This window comes from Stegodyphus dumicola, chromosome 9 (assembly GCF_044657685.1).
Source record: "Stegodyphus dumicola isolate Sdum_Otavi_A_Nest chromosome 9, ASM4465768v1".
Taxonomy (NCBI): Eukaryota; Metazoa; Arthropoda; class Arachnida; order Araneae; family Eresidae; genus Stegodyphus; species Stegodyphus dumicola.
The window spans coordinates 143,389,619-143,408,506 of record NC_140776.1 but is presented as its reverse complement, the minus strand read 5'-3'; positions in this window follow the sequence as shown (position 1 = coordinate 143,408,506).

Below are 18,888 nucleotides of genomic sequence, written 5' to 3'. Positions count from 1 at the left end.
TAAATTGGCATGTAACAACTAGTAAATTTAATTGTTAAATTAATATTACTGTGTGATGCAGAATAGCATGATCATATTTTAAAATCATACTAATTAAAATTTATATGATTTCTCTTCATTTAATTAAAAAATTCTGTATTAAGAAAATAATTCTTCCACATGATTTATATGGCTAGAAGCAAACTTAATATACTAATACAGTACAAAGTCCGAAATCCGGACTCTTCGGGACTTCGGCAATTCCGGATTTGGGATTTTTCCGGATATTAGATCATCAATTTAAATCTGGTAAGATGGCACGCAGAAATTACACAATTAAAAATATGAGGTTTAATCCTAGTATCCGGTGCACACGGGATTTGGCGACTTTATGATAAGCAGGAAAAACGGGACATATACGATGAGTAGTAAACGGGTCATTCAAAGAATATGTATAGTTATACATAGTATATACTATGTAATATACACACATAGTATATAGTGTATAGTATATATTTAGACGTTCTTTGGATCATTTTTGGTGTTGGCGATAATTTTCAAAATCGCGCCAAGGCTGCACCGTATACTAGGATTTTACCAAAATATGAAATCGTAATTTATGAAATAAAGAACAATTATGATCTAAAGGGTATCAAAGTTTACAAAAAAAAAAAAAAAAAAAAAACCTTAGTATTTATTTGTTTACTTTATTAAACATTTCTTTTAATGTAAGTTGTTTAAGTTGCTTCCACAAAAAATTCAGAAAGTTCTTTTTTCTTATTTTGCATATAGTCGACTTTCCACTTAAAAAGTCAAAGAAAATTGAAAAAAATCCAGTTCTTCTTACTCTTGTAAAAAGCGCCAAACAAATAAGTGGGCGGTTGTGCACTTTAGCCCGACTTTTTAATGCCATACCCCTCGCATAATTTTGAGACGGATATGCCTTTATCCATTTTTTTGCAGGAATTCCACTTTTGTTGGACATCGAAAAGATGGTTTCGCTTTGTAGATCCTAAGGGCAGCCCCAGGATTGGAAACTCTTTTCGACATAATCGAAAGTTCAGGCTTAATTTTTATAAAATTGCCGTAATAATAACAGTCTGGAAAAAAAAAAAAAAAAAAAAAAAGCAAGCTGGGAACAAATTAGAAGTCTAGGGAGCAGCGCAGTCTGCTACATGAACTGAAATGCCTTGGAATCAGTAAAAATAATTTTAGCCTGGTTTAATAGCGTCCGTTATAAATTATTGGATGTGTATCACAAGATTGGCGACGAAAGCCAAGTTGTTTCGCTCAATTTTGTCTTGCTCATACTGAGTGGTGAATTAAGCCTGAATTGTATTAGTTATTTACTATACCTACTTTTATTTCTTGCACATTCTTAAAACTAATCTGAGTCCTGAATAAACTAGGGCCGGTGCTAGATACCGCCTGGTGCAGTCTCTGCGGGTCCTAAATTCTAAATTTTCACCGCGCGACCTGAATCATAAAAACTTCTCATTCCTAAATTCTGCCGTCCGGTGCCATGCCGCCGCTTCTGGGTTTATGGTAAACGTATCGGTTATTCTTAATTAAAATAGCAGTAAATGTAATCGTTTGGCCTATGAGTTTCATTAACAAAATCTATTTTTAGCATATGAAAAGAAATTTTTGTTGTAGTTTTTCTTCGTCAACATCTCTTAGAGCATTTAAAAATCTATAATCATCGCCAAGCGTAATGTTAGCATAAAAGGTTGCCATACTCTTGTTATTCAATTACTAATATGAAAAAAAGTTTAGACATCACTGCATGAGTTATTATTGAAGCTGTCATGTATTGATAAATATGGGGTGATGAAAGCAAAATATAATAAATAATGACTCGCCAGGGATATAAAATAGATGAATGTTTTGTTTGAGATGTATGTCAAGCAGATTCTCAACTACGGAGCCAAATTATTAATCTCACAAATTTATGTTTACATCATTGTTTTTCTATAACGAGGTATTTTATTTAGTGCCTAAGTGAAATTAAGAATCGGGATTTTTAAGTGAAAATCTCCACATGTTTTATTATGGAAGGAAAAATCAAATGCGCATGTGTAAAGCGTACACACACACACACACACACACACACACACACAAAAAAAGTCTGTGGATTTGAGGTCCGCATTTTAGATCATTTAGGATAATGGACGTCCAGATTTCGGACTTTGTACTGTACTGGGAATATAATAATATGAGTTGGTCAATGTCTAACAATTTTATGCTGGAGAATTATTTTAGTATTAAACATTTCAATCTCTAAGAGTAAATTGTAATTTCGAACTTACAGTGCTGCCTGTTTCGAAACCAACAAGCAAATTAATTATATCTCATATAGGATTTATCACCAATCTGAAAAACATTCCTAATTTTCACCATCTTACAATTTGAATTAAGCATTATAAACCATAAAATAACTAAACAATATTCATTTGAGTATTTTCTTTTTTTAAAAAAATCTTTCTTGTTCTGTGTTTCTATTGTATTGTTTTTTCATAAAATATCTAAATGCGCAAGTTGCTGTCTTAACATACAGTTTCGGTTTGGCATTAGATTATTAACAAAATAATTCTAGTTTTCCTATTTTAAATAAAATGTAAAGTTCATTTTGCCAATTACACCGCATTGTGCTGTTTTTTCATTCATAGTATCCCTGATAATTGTAGGATTTTTTTTTTATTCAAAGCTTGCAGTTGTGGAATTCCACTGTTCAATAGGCATAATTATAAATATTTATGAAGTTTAAAATAAAATCATTTAACTTGTAAAACATTTTGCAGGTAACCGAGTAACATTATTTTAGCTCTAGAAGTTGCTCTAGTGTAGAATTGGGTGCCCCTTCGATTAGCGATAATTTTTTGTAAAATTTTGGCGATGTAATCTTATTTCTGGTTACCATGATAGTGTAACTTTGCTTTAACCTCCTGAATTTTTTAAAATAAAAATAGATTGATGTGTACATGGACAAATTTAAACAGTGCGCAATGCCTAGTTTGTGCAATTCTGGGATTTTTTTCTAAGTGAAAACAGATCGATGTGTACATGGACACAGAGTTTATGCAATTCTATGACTTTTTATTTTGGTTTTGTGTAGCGGCCATCTTGAAATTATGTCTTCCTGGCGCCGATCTTGGCGTCAAAAAAGAATCGCCAAAAAACAAGGGGCACCCAATCGTAAGATTATACCCTAGAAGTAAACATTAGATTAAATAATTGACTTGAGAAATATGAAACAAAATTAATTTAAAAATATTGATCTTTTCACATGTACATGATGTTTAAAAGGTTTCACAACTAAATCTCTCCAACTTTTAACCATAGATCCATGGTTCTATGACCAAATATTGAAAAAAAAAATTAATTCTTTAAGAAATGAATTAAAGGAGGAAGGCTTTTAGTCTATAATGGTTTTGATCAAATGACAAGTTTAAATAAAAATATACAAATTTAAATTGTGGGCCGTCAATGAAATAAATTCAATTAATGAGTTAATTATAATCCAGTTAAACTCTTTGAAGAGGGAAGTCAATCTTCCTAATTCGCAAAATTAGCAATGAGAACTTACAAATTTAAAAATAATTGTTGTCATGGGGTTAAGCCACTATCAGTTGGTGGTTATGTATTGAGAATATGGCAAAGCACACTAGGACTATCTGCCTAAGGGGAGGGATGCCTTTGTGGAGGGCGTTCTAAGGGAAACTGGCTCGTATACACGTTACACATTGGGGAAAATTACGAAAACGCCTATGCAGCCAGCTCATTCGCGGGATTCGAACCTCGGGCCGAACTACCAGTGTTCAACGATTTTACCGCTCGGCCGCTGGTGAGCCCCACCATCAATTGAAGAAGGTAATGTTGATTTAGGAACTATATTTAAATTAAATTTCGTTAGATACCAATGGTTTGAATTTTAAGTTTGCATTCAACTTTTTGGTATTAAAAACTGTTACTGAATACTTTCTTATAAATATTTCAGAAATAACGTCTAATGAATATGGTAAATGATGAAGGTTAAGCACTGAAATGAAACTAAGTTCATTTGCAATTAACAAAAATAAATGCAAGAGATTTTCGACTACATTCATTAGTGATCCCATGTATCAGCCAGAACGTATCAACCTATATTATGAAAATGAACTTTGATGAATTTAACTATGGGAAAAAAATTTTCATTTACGTTCTTCGTAAGAAAACTGTATAAGAATTTAGGCTTCGTATAAAGACGTTAGGTAATTTAAATTATAATCTAAAGACAGTTAATTTCTTATGTTAAAACTATAGGTGTATAATTAACCATTCAAGGGCTACGTGATCATGCAATCATTTTGAAATATTCTTTTGTATTTACACATAGTGTTCTAAAAAAGGGAAAAAAACGTATGCTGCCCCATTATTTTTTTAAATAAGTTTTGTTTTGAAATATAAACAATGCGATGCAAGTAGACGCTTGAGTCTATAGTCTATAATTTCATTCTTTCTAAATCTTCGTCTGTCATAAATCCAGATGAACAAGCTCGTCTGCTCGAAAACTTGAGATAGAGAATAATAATTTTAACTAGCTAGGAGATAGATAGTAATAATTTTAATTGCAAAATTACCAGAAGAAGACTGTTTCTAATGTCAGCATTGATCCGGATGATTTTGTTATTGCAACCAAACTGCCAAACAATCAAAAATTTATACTCCTAAACAGGTCCGGCGCCGATGAAACCCATGCGGCTACGCAGGGAGACATAATTTAGAGGCCGACAAATTTTTACAATTTAGAAAGGAAGCGGATGGCAGAATTTCGGAGTCGCAAGAGTTTGCTCCGGGCGGCAAAAAGTCTAGCCACGGTCCTACTCCTAATTAAAATTTAATGTCTTATGTAATGAAAATAATGTCATAAATGACAGTTTAAACGAAGAAAAACAGGTCGGTCAATTTCAACTGCTACCCAATCCTGTAATTTAAGAGCGCTAGAAAGGTCGGTTACCTGCAGCTGATACCCAATCCTGTATAGGAGCGCTAAAATTCGGTCGGTATCTTGTAAAGTGGAAGTTGCCTATGGAAGGACAAATACTTTATCAAATAACTTTTTATACAGATGTCAATTAAAATCCTTTTTTGTTGATAGGTCAACAATAATTAAACTGAATTTAAAATTACATAGGAGCGTACAAAAAACATGCACTTAGGTGCTCAACCCTGAAGGAAAGGGCCTGCCGACAATGGTGAACAACAGCCCCTGCAGATTTCCTTCAACAATTGTGTAAGCTATTGGTCGGCAACCTTATAGCTATGGTGTGCCAAACCAGTCTACCAATATGATTCAGGATGGAACGATTCAATAAGAAATATTTGAAAAAATTTGATTCCCGCGACGATGTATGCAGAATTAGGGAATAGAGGACAAGAATACAGATTTAGAATATTATTATATATTAATTATACATCATTTCAAGATACTTAACATAAAATATAATTATTCCTTCAACATACAGAAAAAATTAAAATTTATGTATAGATTTTTAAACATATTTATTAAAGTGAAAAATAAACTACATAAAATACAAGTATTCCTTCAAAATATAATTTAAAAGAATTAAAGTTTTAATGCGAATTTTGTGCCTGTATCGCCTATAGGTAATATCGGAATATCAGAGGTTTAATTTATGACTTTCAATTCGATACACGATTCTGAATATTCAGTTGTTAAAAACTTCTTTGTGGACTCAAAATATTTTTCATATGAGAAAAGATTTGTTCATGTAGATATGTAGAAGCAAAAGCGGAAAACAGACATATGCAATTTTCTTCAAACAATTAAATCTCTCCGGCGTTGACGTCTAAGAATTTAAAACAGCTCTCGGTTTATCGTTAAGAGTTCTCTTCTAAATTTTTTCGTAAGTCCATAAATTTTGCTTTCCATAATTCTGAAGATGTTAGTTCAGTAAGTTCCATTTCAAAGTTATTAACTTCAAAAATGTCAACCACTCAAAAACTGACAAATCGGATGGGATTATCAATGGGTCTATTAAATCTGGTTTTGTTAAGAAGGAAAATATATGCATATAAGTTTCAAAGTCTTTGCACCTTTTTGGAAAATTCCTCCAAAAGTAGTGCTTCAACGTAAGTTTGAAATTAATCTTTTTCTAAGGTCGATGTATTTGCAAGCGCTTTACGTTTGGGAAGTCTTTTATAGGTATTAGTATTAATATCACGGGAAAATATATTTAATTTTATAACAAAGCCTTTTCAATATTCAAAACGTTCAAGCCCTGTTTAGCCTTTTCCTTGCAATTCTTAGTTCCATAAGATATTTAGTTATTTAAGTCAGAAACATCAATTAGCATAAACATTCTTTATCGTTTAATTCGGGGAACTGTTTGTTTTTCTCATTAAGAAAAATTTTAATGTGTTCTATGTATGACACATTCAAGACATTATCACAACTAAGCCAATGGACATGGCTGTATATGGAGAGATCCACATATTCGCTTCTGTCTCTTCCAAGAGATTTAAATTGCCTGTGTACCAATGAAGAACGAGACACTATGACCTTAACTATTTTAACACTAGTGTTCATTCCAGAAATTAAGCGCTGTGACGAAATTTTGGCAACTAAACTAAAAAGCAGGGAGAAGACAAGGGCGATTTATCTCTGCTTGATAATTTTGCAGAGTGGTGTAGAGTGCCACTGAGAATTGTGCAGCGCGCCATGGGTTGCCAACGTCTAGCCTAAGCACACCACAGACAAGTTCCTCGGCACACTTAATGGAGAATATCTCAAGATTTGTGTTTGTTTTGTCACCCTTGAAATTAAAGCAATATATTAAAAATACACAAATCCAGGTATAAAATACCAGGAGATTATTACATTAAAATCAAGAAAATAATTTTTTCTCATTGTAGGTTTGGGAAATTTGTGCTTTCTTAGCGAAAACCCTGGTTAAGAAAAGGTGAAAGTTCGCTTTTTCACCTATTTAAATTTACATCTTTCATAAGATGCCATATAATAATGCAGTAATTAATTTTATGCTGCACATGCTCTAGCACAATAATTCATTGCTTAAGTGTTTTAAATGGGATCAATGAAAGTGAAATGTACCTTTGATAAATCCCTAAGGGAAAAAATAATAAACAGTTGTGGAGATCTGAGATGCCAAGCTCACAACGTGCCAGTCTTGCACACTTCTAAAACACAATTTTGAAAAGCGGTTACATTAAGGTAATATATGTTCGGATAAAATTCTTAACATTAGTAAATATGGAAACATTATGTTTCAATCTTTCTCTTACTCCCTTTCACATATTTCTGTGCTGAGATGAAATAAATTCATCTCCGCATTACCAATAATGCATTCTTGATAATAGAATCTGCTGTTTCTTCTTGAAAGATTCTTTCACGAACTTAAAATGTTACAATAATTTTATATAATTTCTTATAATTCTATTCATATTAGCATCAAATTTGAATAAAATAATGATCGCTAGATGATGCTAATGGGATTAACAGCAAAATAATAAGTGTTGTACAATTCTGGAGATAGGTGCGCGCTTGAAAACATTCCTTTGCCCCAGATAACAGTATTACGTAGATAAGTATAAGTTTACTGAAAATTTATATTACTTTTATTTCTCTTACCCAATACTAGAGGTGACTGAAAATTTATATTACTTTTATTCCACTTTCCCAATATTAGATGTGACAACCCAAACTGGGTTTTGTGTGCGGGTTAATAGTGGAGAATCACCTGGGTACTCGGATTCAGAGATCCAACTTTCACCGAAAGGAGAGTGTCGAGTGATGCTAAAATCATGTTAAGATGTATAAATTTACGATAAGGTTATAATCACAAAACAGCGCATTTCAGAACTTCCGTAACATAAAAAGCCAAGCTCTTGAGCTGGCGTAACAGACATAGAAAATAACAGAAAATTTAACCGTTAAAAGCTTAGTATGAAACTTCAAGGCAACATTAACAATCTACATTACAAAATACAGTTGAAGAGCAAAAGGTACCAAGCACAGAAAAGTAACATGAAATTCTGAGAGAGCGCAGCTCTTCCGGAAAAGTAAAGTTAAACGGGAAATTCTACTTAACACCGAGGTTACATAACATAACATTGAGGCTATCTCGCTAAACGTTGAGATATCGCCAAACTGACCATGGTTTTGGAAACAAAAATTTGTTGGCAAATTCGGCGAGAAATCGTCAAACTAGGTGACCATCTGGCGACATTTTGGTCCTGTCCTTGTATAACTGTAATTGTTCCCTATACTGTGACCGTATCCAGCTCTTATACGTAACTTTAGTAATTTTGAGAAATGGAAGGTACGACAGATTTCTCGGCGGCCAAGGGAAAACTCTATAAGCCTGGCGACAGCATCAGTTCTCAATTGTTTAGTTCAGAGTAATAAGAGAATCGACAGAGCTTCACCTTTTAGCCACGCCCTGCCTTGCGTTCTGTTTTACGTTCTTAGTAGTTTAAAATAGTAACTACTGATTTTACCCTGTCATACTGTGAAGAGCTGTAGAAGTACTTTTGTAGAAATTTTCTAGAACTGTAAAGTGTTTCTTTTCGGAAAGCGATTGATGAGCAATTAAGACTGCTTGTGACAGCCTTTGCTGTATTCAAAGAAGAGATGAAAGCGAACCAAGAGGACATGAAAGCGGAACAAGAATCCTTTAAAGACCAGATGAAAGCTGTTAACAAAGTGAAGAAAGCTGCCTAATAGGATATGGAAGCGGGCCAAGAAAAGATGAAAGATGCTGTCAAGTCAGTTCAAGAAAACATTGAAGCAGGTCAATAGGAAATGAAAAGAGAAATTTCTACCATAATAGAAAACAAATTTGAAGTTATGGACGTAGAACAGACACGGTTGAAAAAACATTAGAGAAATTGAAAAAGGAATTTCTGCTGCCGGAAATTCCTTTTCAACTACAAATTGGCGAAAGAGTTTCTGCTGCTATCGCAAAGGAAATTGAGAACTTAAAGAAATCCATAATTACAGCACGAAACAAATCTAATGCTTTTAAATTCCTAGCCATCGCTTGTTGTTCCTTTTTAAAACTAACCACATATTATGGGAAGAACTTCTGGCAAATGTACAAGACTCAGTTTTCAATAGTGGCGGACGCAAATGGATAGGAGTCCCAAGTTAAGGCCTGCCACCTTGTTGCTTCTCTTACAGCAGACGAAGCGGATATCGTCTAAACTCGAAACCAGAAAACCAGAGGCTAGACTTCAAAGCTCTCTCTGGTGCGTTGGAGGTGGGTTTCTGTAAGAACTGTTTAAAAGACTATAGCAAGCTTCAGTGAAAATCTCGCCAAAAGAAGCCCATAGAAACACTGTAAAAGATTGCCACGCATATTGAACGGCTGTTCTCATCTGGATTTTTCGGAACGCTCGTCAGAAACAAGAGAAATCCTGTCCTTGCGGTACTTGATCGATGGCATCCGGGAACCTGAGATATAGAAAGGCCTGCGAAGGGCGGATGTCAGGGTTTTAAAAACCAGTTTAGGGTTCAACATAAAATTGACGATGCGCAGCAAGCAAACCGGACGGAGCGCTACCAATCAGATCTGGTCGTGTCCAAAAGCCAGTGGATCAACTGACTGCTCGTTTAGACGATTTAACCAGGCAATTGAATGCCTTGAGACTAGCAGTGACAACATATCGATCCTAAAGGGCTGGAAATGCGGGCGTGAAGATCACATATGAAGGAATTGCAAAATTCCCAAGGCACGAGAGCTAAGACCACTCGCAACAAACAATATGGAAACTAATTAGTGGCGATCTTATCGGGCTGAGGTTGTAACGTATTGAAGAACTTTAAAGTGCTTCAGATTTCTGCAATAAGTGGTGGCAATAATGGATCATTCATCATGGTACATATAAATGCAGTTCCTTATGATATGAGCATCGATACACGAGCCAAATATTGCCATTATCCGAAAAGATTTGGCTCAACAGTTGAAAGGTGAACTCATCTTGACGCCGCCCTACGTTACCCTCCAAACTCTGTCCGGGGATGAAATCGACATCGATGGAAAATTAAAGAATGTTAATATCACGTTTGGAAGTGTCATCTCACATCACATGACATATATAGCGGGTATTACACAATCTAGCGTATTCGGATTAGACTTTCTAAGGAAATGAAATTTTTCCTAGGACTTTAAAACAACGAACTAAATTCTGTCTCTGTGAACATAATCTTTTCGGAATTAAAGAAGAAGGAGCTAAATCCGTCCACCAATTAAATAGCTCAAGATAATATCATAGCACCAACAAGAATAGAAGTTTTACTACTCAGGTCCATAGCTGAAATATCCAGTATGGCATAACGGAATATCCTGAGAACTGTAACAATTCGAAGCGAATATTAGTAGTCTCGGCACTTCTCGACCTATTGAGGGCCGTAATGCCGGTGAGAGCTGCCAAACTAAGTGATAAGGCGAAAGTCATTAAGAACGGATAAGTGCTTTTAGCATGTACTCCAGTGAACTGCGTTAAACGAATCAATAGTTCTCCAGAGTCTTCGGAGAGCCTAACATTGGAGTAATTGGAAAGTGCACAACTAAGCGATGAAGAGAGGGCACTGCAGAATGTATCATTCAAGAATGTTAGGATGCTCTACATCTTTTGCCCATACATCTTTTGACGTAGGCCGAACCTGTTTGGTTCAGCATAGAATTGATGTGGGGGATCATCCACCAATCAATTAACCTCCAAGACGTCTATTGATGCTAAACAAGAAGAACTAGGAAAATATCTAAAGGACATGCAAGAAAGCGACGTTATCAAAACTTCTGCAAATCCTTGGGACTCTCTTATCATCTTGGTCAGAACTAAATTCAACTAGATTTTGCGTCATTATCACCAGCTGAACGACATCACGAAGAAAGACAGTTACCTTCTTTCTAGAATTGACAATATTTAGAACACACTTTCTGAAAGCAAGTGGTTTTCGAATCGTGATTTAAAGACTAGGTATTTGTAGGTAGAAATGCACGCTGATGACCGAGAAGAGAGAGCATTTACTACTAAACAAGGACTTTGACAATTGAAGGTGATGCCGCTTGGATTATACGATGCTCCGGCAATATTCAAACGTCTTATGAAGACCATGAGAGGTCTTTCCTACGAAGCCTGTCTGATATACCTGGATGACATCATCACTATGTGGAAAAGTTTTGAAGAACATTTAGAAAGTATTATGAAGGTGCTTTAGAAATGGATATAATAAAATCTAAAGTTAGGTCATGCCAAATGTAAACTGTTCAGACAGGAAGTGACTTACTTCGGACATGCCAATCTCTGCCGAAGGTGCATGTACGGTCGTTGAAGATTGCCGGCGCCGCGGAAAATCCCATTAGGTGAGGAGTTTCCTAGGGTTTTGTGCCTATTATAAGAGATTTGTGAAGGACTTTTCTTTCATCAAAGACCCCTTCACAAACTGACAGAGAACAAACAGAAGCTTTGGTGGACAAAGGAATATAAGGATGCATTTAAAAATGAAGGAGGCTTCAACATCTGCGACAATCCTGTCATATCCTCAGGACGACAAACCATTCATTCTTGATACCCATGAGAGCAATGAGAGTGTTGGTGCTATTCAAAGAACGTCTATGTAAAGAAGAAAATATTTCATAAACGTAATGTAAATCAGTTTGCTATTACGCCGCTGGAAAGCAGAGGGAAAATTCGCCAAGGAATTTGGCGACGGATGGCTGTGCAGGTCGTAAAGGACCAAAGAAACACAGTCGTAGGTAACTACAGCGTTGCAATATAGTAGCACCATTTGAATGCATCGCATTCCATTCCTGGAACTTCTGCTACGAACTACTGTTGGGAATAAATAGAGCCTCGGTGTCATTGAGTACTTCATCCAAGTGGCCTGGAGTGTATCCTATCCCTGATTAAGAGGCTGCGACAATAGCAGAAGTAATGATACAGCACTGGATTTTCAGGTTTGAAGAGCCTCTTCAGCTGCATTCCGATCAAGGAAGGAAATTTACTTCTGCTGTAATTAAAGAACTCTGTAAACTACTCGGAAGAACTAAAACCAAATGCCACCTCTATATTCGCAATCAGACGGCCGAGGTTTCATCGAACCATCTTTTAACAACCTCACTGTTGTTTTCCGGAAAACAGCAGGACTGGAATCGGAAGTTACCGCAGTGCTATCCATGAAATTACTGGCCATTTTCCATTCCAGATGCTCTTCGGTTCTGATCATGTCTACCTTGTCATCACTTGTTTGGGCGCCCTTCGACTCCGCCTTCATCGCCTGCCGAATGTATTTAAGATCTGCAGGTAAGGGTTGAAGGGATGAATAGTTTTGCACGACAGCGAGTTACTTTGGCGACGGAGAAAATAAAAACCTGACACAAGAGCTAGAAGACTTCGATTCAACGAAGGTGACAAGGTGCGGGTATGGAATCCGATTCGACCGGAAGTAATTTTACCTAAACTACAGTCATTCTAGGACTATCCTTACACAGTCCTAAACAGGTCGTAGTTAGGATCCGCAAGTCATCAAGTTCTAAGTCTAAAATTGTTCATTATAACAGGCTAGCCCCTTACTACGACCATAATATGTAATCCTCATATAGTGTATGTAAGTATCGAACCCATAATATCGAACTTGGACAGGAAGTATGTCTTCCTGTCCAAGGCTAGTTCGAGTTAGGCGTAGTCTTTGGAAGAGGGTAATGCTAGAATTTTGTGTACATGTAGCCAATTTTAGTGAAATTACATGTGGAATTGTAGCGTCTTTTTTATAATGTAACATGAAATGCCTGAGACAGCAAAGCTCTGCCGGAAAAACAAGGTTACAGGGAAAGTTTATTTAACATTGACGTAAATGACTATCTCACTGAATTCGCGAGATACCACCAAGCTGGCAATGGTTTGGGCAACTATTTTTTATCTTTATGTTTGGCGAGAAATCGCCAAACATAACGATATTGTTATTGATCCCTGTATGTAACTGCAACTAGTATATATGCGGACCGTATATATATATTATAAGTACTTGCTTATAAGAGACTTTAACCTTATCTATTTTCTAGTAATTTCAAGAAATGGAAGGTACTAGAGGTTTCTTGATGGCCAGCGGAAAACTATATAAGCTCAGAGACAGCATCACTTCGAAACTTCGCATTCAAAACAACATCATCGAGAAATGGAAATGGAAGTCCTCAACCACCGAAAAAGAAAGAAACTTCATGGATCAGGCCAAAAAAATCTATTTGCCCCAAATCAAAATTTCAGGGCTTTTCTTTCGGATGTAATACAAAATCTCAGTTGATTTAATATTAAATTTGGTTTGTTTGACCCATTTTAAATATTCTATAATAACTATATGATGTAATGAATATTTTCCTATCATATTAAAATTAACTGTGCAGTGTCTTAGTTCATAACTGTTTGATTACATTATGATCTTGCAAGTTTATATGTATGTACATTGTAATAACTGTTCAATACAAGGTTTGTAATCATATTTGTTCCTTGCTTAAAGTATTTATGTATTTTGTTTGCTTTTAAATTCTTATATCAGCATATTTTACAATCCTTGATAGAGGTTTGCATCTTTTTTTTTCTTTTCTCTTTAAAAATATTTAATTTGTTGTGTCTTCCATTATGATTCTTTATATCGTAACTAAAGTTGCTGGTAGGGAGTAATATTGGGAACGGTAAATGCACCTGAAGACGAAAGAATATAGCTGGCTAAAAATTCATATAAAGATCTTTCACGTGAGCTAATTATGAAAATTCTTGAAACACGTTTCCTTTAAGTTCACGAGGTAAATATTTAAAAATGATACAGCAAATTTATAAAATATTCAACGGCAACTCTATATTAGAAATTTTAGATTAAAATAAAAAGAATTAGATTTTGCCTGGATAGTGTTTTTGCCGTTATCCTTAGTTTTTACGGAAATACGAGATCTACATGCAACAGAAATAAAAAATAACTAACAAAAAGGAGACTTCTAACATTGCCATTACAGCGTGGCAAAGGTCCCAGGATGCCGAAGGCGATGCGTTCAAAAGGCGCTCCTATACTGTAACGTTGCAGCTTCCCTCAGCTGCGTTTCTTCGGTCGTTTCCACCCGCATATGCATCACACGATTAAGACTACTTTTGAATGTCAGCCCTTCCTTTACTCCAACAAAAACGCTGTCGAATTGTATGCAAAGGCTTGATTATTCCGAACTGGCCTCATGTCGAACCGATGTATAGTTCTTAAAGGAGGCCTGGGATCCGGGATCTTGGAAGTGTCAGCTGACATCGGTATGCTTTTCTGTCATTCGATTCGGACTTCCGGTACAAGACACCGTTTCAAATATAGAATCCAAATTTCTTTGTTGTAGGCTTATAGATCGTAATGTCCCGCCAGGTAGGTTTCTTATTTGAAGACTCAATTAGGTCAACTATGGGTTTAATGTCGCCACTGGTCCAACTTTTATTTCCGGACTTCATCGTCGTTCCACGTTCTTGGCCATTTATTTCTTGGGACAAAAGAGCACCGGCACTCTCATTGCTCGCATTCTTGTCAAGAATAAAAGGTTTGTCGCGCTGAGGTTACGTCAAGATTATCGCAGATGCTGATACCTCCTTCAGTTTCCAAAATACGTCCTCATATTGTTTTGTGCACTAGAACATTTGCTTGCTCTCTGTTTGTTTGTGAAAAGATCTTACGATAGAAGAAAAGTTGTTCACAAATTTCCTATAGTAGGTTCAGTGCCCCAAGAAACTTCAACAGGTGGAGATTTTCGGGGCATCCGGAACCTTTAACTGCCCTCTTTTTTGTGGATCTGTACACACCTTCGGCGCAGACGACATGCCTGAGATAAGTCATTTTCTGTCTGAACAATTTGCATTTGTCAGGACTTAATTTCGGACTGGTTTCTTTTAATTTCTGAAGTAACTTCCTAATATTTTCTAAATACTATTCAAAAACGTTGCCCGACGACGATAATGCCATCCAGGTATTTCAGACAAGTTTCCTAGGAAACACGGTTTCCTAGGAAACACGGTTTCCTGTAAACACGGTCTGTATGATACATTCCGGGGTTGCCGGTGCATTGCATAATATCATCATCCTGAACTGTCGATGTCTTTCTCCGGTAGTAAATGGAGTCTTTTCTCTGTCGTCATTGTAAAGAACAACTGCAAGCAAAATGTTACAGACGCCTTTCAAATATTCAAATGAACTTCAAGTTCTTCAAGAATGAATACGATAATTAAAAAAATTAACAACTATTTATTCATTTAAAATGCAGTCTTAAATTAGCATTGCTAACGAAAACAACATGAAAAAAGATGAAAACATTGCATTCTATACATTACGTAAAAAAGAAAAGAATATTTTTCTTAATAAGGATAATAATCGTTTGCCTTTAACAACAGGAAGTACTAACAAAAACATAAGTTGAAAATCATTGGTAAAGTAGTAGTTAAGTTTAAATAATGTTGTTATTTATTATACAAGCTTTAACATACTCCCACCTTGCAAAGTGAAATTTATAAATTGCATTGTAAAACTGAAATTTTTAATTCAAATTTAGAACAAGCATAATTTTCAAATTTGAGAATGCAAAACTTATGCCCTATAAAATTGCAAAAGTTGAAAAAAAAAATTATAAATCCATTCGAATGAGGAATTCTTATGGTTTTTCCTGATCTACTTTTGGGAGGGTGTCTCACTTTAACGGTATCAGTGTTCTTAACGGAATTGTCAGAAATAGTTCTGACAGATATGTCATTTTCTAGAAGCCTTCAAGACTTCAACATCAGTTTTCGCTTACACTTCTAATGGATAAAGGCCTTTCAAAAGGATCTATCCTCTCACTCTTGTAAATTCTTACTTTCTCAATTCTCGGAACAGCATCTTGGAACACTCACGGAACACAGCAAGCTGTAGTTGTCAGCATTAGTTATCAATATTGAGCTATCATCTTCACAATGGCAAGACTGCAAAGATGTAATAGTTCGATTTATTTTGATTGGCATTGTTTCACAATTATCAGTTTATACACTAGTGAAATAAATTAAGAGAATTTGGAAGTTTTATCGAATTGCATGAAAAGAACTGAATTGAAGAAAAAACCACTGCTTCTAGATAAAAATGCAAATCTTGTACGGCAAATACGTAAGCGTACACATGCGTGTAGGTGGAGCCAGCAGATAAACAGGCTTTATAAGCGCGATGAGGGTAAGGCGAATTGCTTCGCTAGCACCCCTCGGCGAATTTCTTGGTATTATCTTGCAGCAATCGGTTAAATTCACATCAGAAATGAGAAACCACCAACGTTTAGATGATGGAATGAGGTGGCGATTTGTGGGGAGGCTATATGCAGGCCAGTCGCAAGTCCAGATATGCAGAAAGTTTAATTTAACGCCCAGCGTCGCGTTTAACTTACGTAAACAACTCCAGGATACTGGATCTATCGAAACAAAGGCTGGGCAAGGTCTCCAACAGCCACGACGGCCAGAGAAGATCGCTATTTGTCCATTTTAGCGAGGCGTAACAAAGGGCTACAGCTTCTCAGCTCTCTCGGGACCTGTATGCGACCACAGGAGCCCGTGTAACAAGGAAGACTGTTTCCAAAAGACTAAATGAGAGAGGGTTGTTTGCCAGAAGATCGGCTGTTTGCGTCTCGCTCGTCTGCGGACAGGAGAGTCCGATTAGCTTGGTCCTGCCATCATGGTGATTGGAGTACGGAGCAATGGGCGACCGTTCTGTTCACCGACGAGTCCATTTTTAGCCTAAACACCGATTCTCGTCGTACTTTCATATGGAGAGAACCAGGAACCCTCTACCTACCCTCCAATGTCCGATAAATAAACAATTATGGCGGTGGCGGTGTAATGGTCTGGGCAGGCATCATGTTGAACGGCCACACATCTCTCCACGTCTTTGACAGAGGCTCGGTGATTGGTGTGAGGTCTTGGAACTCTATGTTCGCCTTTTCTGGGGTGCAGTGGGGCCCGAGTTCACCTTACAGGACCATAACGCGAAGCCACATAGAGCTGTTCTGGTCAACGAATTTATCGAGAGTGAGGATATTCGCCGGATGGACTTTTCAGCCAGGTTTCCAGACCTCAACGCTATAGAGCATGTCTGCGACGCTCTGGGGAGGGCAATTGCAACTTGCAACTCCCCTCCGAGAACCATCCAGGAACTGAAAAGAGCGTTGCTGAATGAGTGGGACCAATTGTCACATCATTCATCATCATCACTGATAAACTGCCTTATTTCCAGTATAACATCACGCTGCGAGGCCTGTATGGCTGTAAGAGGGGACCATATTCCCTATTAACCCATTTCTTTTGTGTCTTCTTCAACCGCTGTTTCAAACCTTCAGACTCCCATGAGTGTTACACACGAATATGTGTGTCTATTATAACTGTTGAATGTTTATTTTGTTTGTATTATATCCACTTATGTTTACACCAAATTTTATTAAAATCTGTCCAGTAGTTCTGGATATCGTAGATGAAATATGAAAATTCTTTTAATTTATTTCACTCATGTATGTAAGAAATCTAAAGGTGGTGGCTCATCATCTACAGCTTTCATACACTGACTAACATTCTGCTCCTTGCCTGGTCCCTATATATAATTTTTTTCAGCTTTGTGCTTACATTTGGCTGTTATTTTTCGCAGCAGAAAATTCAGTGATAAATAAGTATCACTATTTTTATGAAGGCAACAATCAGCTGGTAGCTGATTTGCCCTGTTCACGATTTGGGTATCTGCACATCTTGACAAGAAAAGCGTTACACAAGGAAAACTATCATGTTTGACAGCAATGTGGAGAGGAGTATCACCAAGTTAATTGATAGCATTGCTTTCACAGCCATAATCTAGATACATGTAGCGTATATCAACACTTCCAAAACATGCAAACCAGTGAAGTTCTGGGTTACCTTCATTGTCCTTTTTATTAGGCTTGACACCTTCTTTGAACAAATATTTGAGGACAATATAGTCGTCGCGTTTTCCACTCTTGCAGCAAGTTGAAAATTTGACATTCCATTTTCACACTTAAAATTAACTAAAGCTCTTTTTTTAACTAAGTAATGAACAACTTTCTTATGATTATTTTAAACTGCTAACATAAAATGTGTGTGGATTCATTCATTAAAAGAATCACGAATGGCTCCAGTCTGAATAAGTAAGTGGACAATTGATAAATGCCCACTAGCAGCAACTCTCTCTTGATTTGGAAATTTGTAATTTGGATCAAAACCACAGGTAAGCATATGTAACAACATCAGTGCATCTTCTTAACTGACAAAGGTATAAAATTGATCAGGGATATACCCAATATATTTAACACTCTCTTCATTAAGGACTTTAAATAATCGATCAAGAACTTCTTTTTATGGACAGTCCAGCAAACCAGATGATCATGGTGTATTCCTAGCGCTGCCAATAAATAAAATAAAAAGTCGAAATTAAATAAAAAGTCGAAAAGTCAATTAAATAAAAAGTCGAAAACCACTTGCTACTAAAAAGAGTGTCCAGAATGTCTTCAGTTCTAGGGAATGGGTAGTTGTGTTTCTTCGTTACGTCATTTAGCTGGGGATAATCGATTCAAAATATAACTAATGAACTGTCTTTCTTTCTAACCATGACAATGAGAAAGGCCCAAAGACTTGTTGAAGTCTCGATAACGGCACTTTCTTGCATGTTCTTTAGATGTTTTTCTACATTTTTCTGTTTAACAATCGATAAACGTCTTGATAATTGCTTGATCAGGGAATGATCCTCCTATCAGTTTTACGCTCCGCGAAACTCCGCGTTTAATGCAGGTTTCTGGAGTACATGCTGCAACCACTTCGCTATTTCTGATGACTTTACCTTATCAGTTACATTGA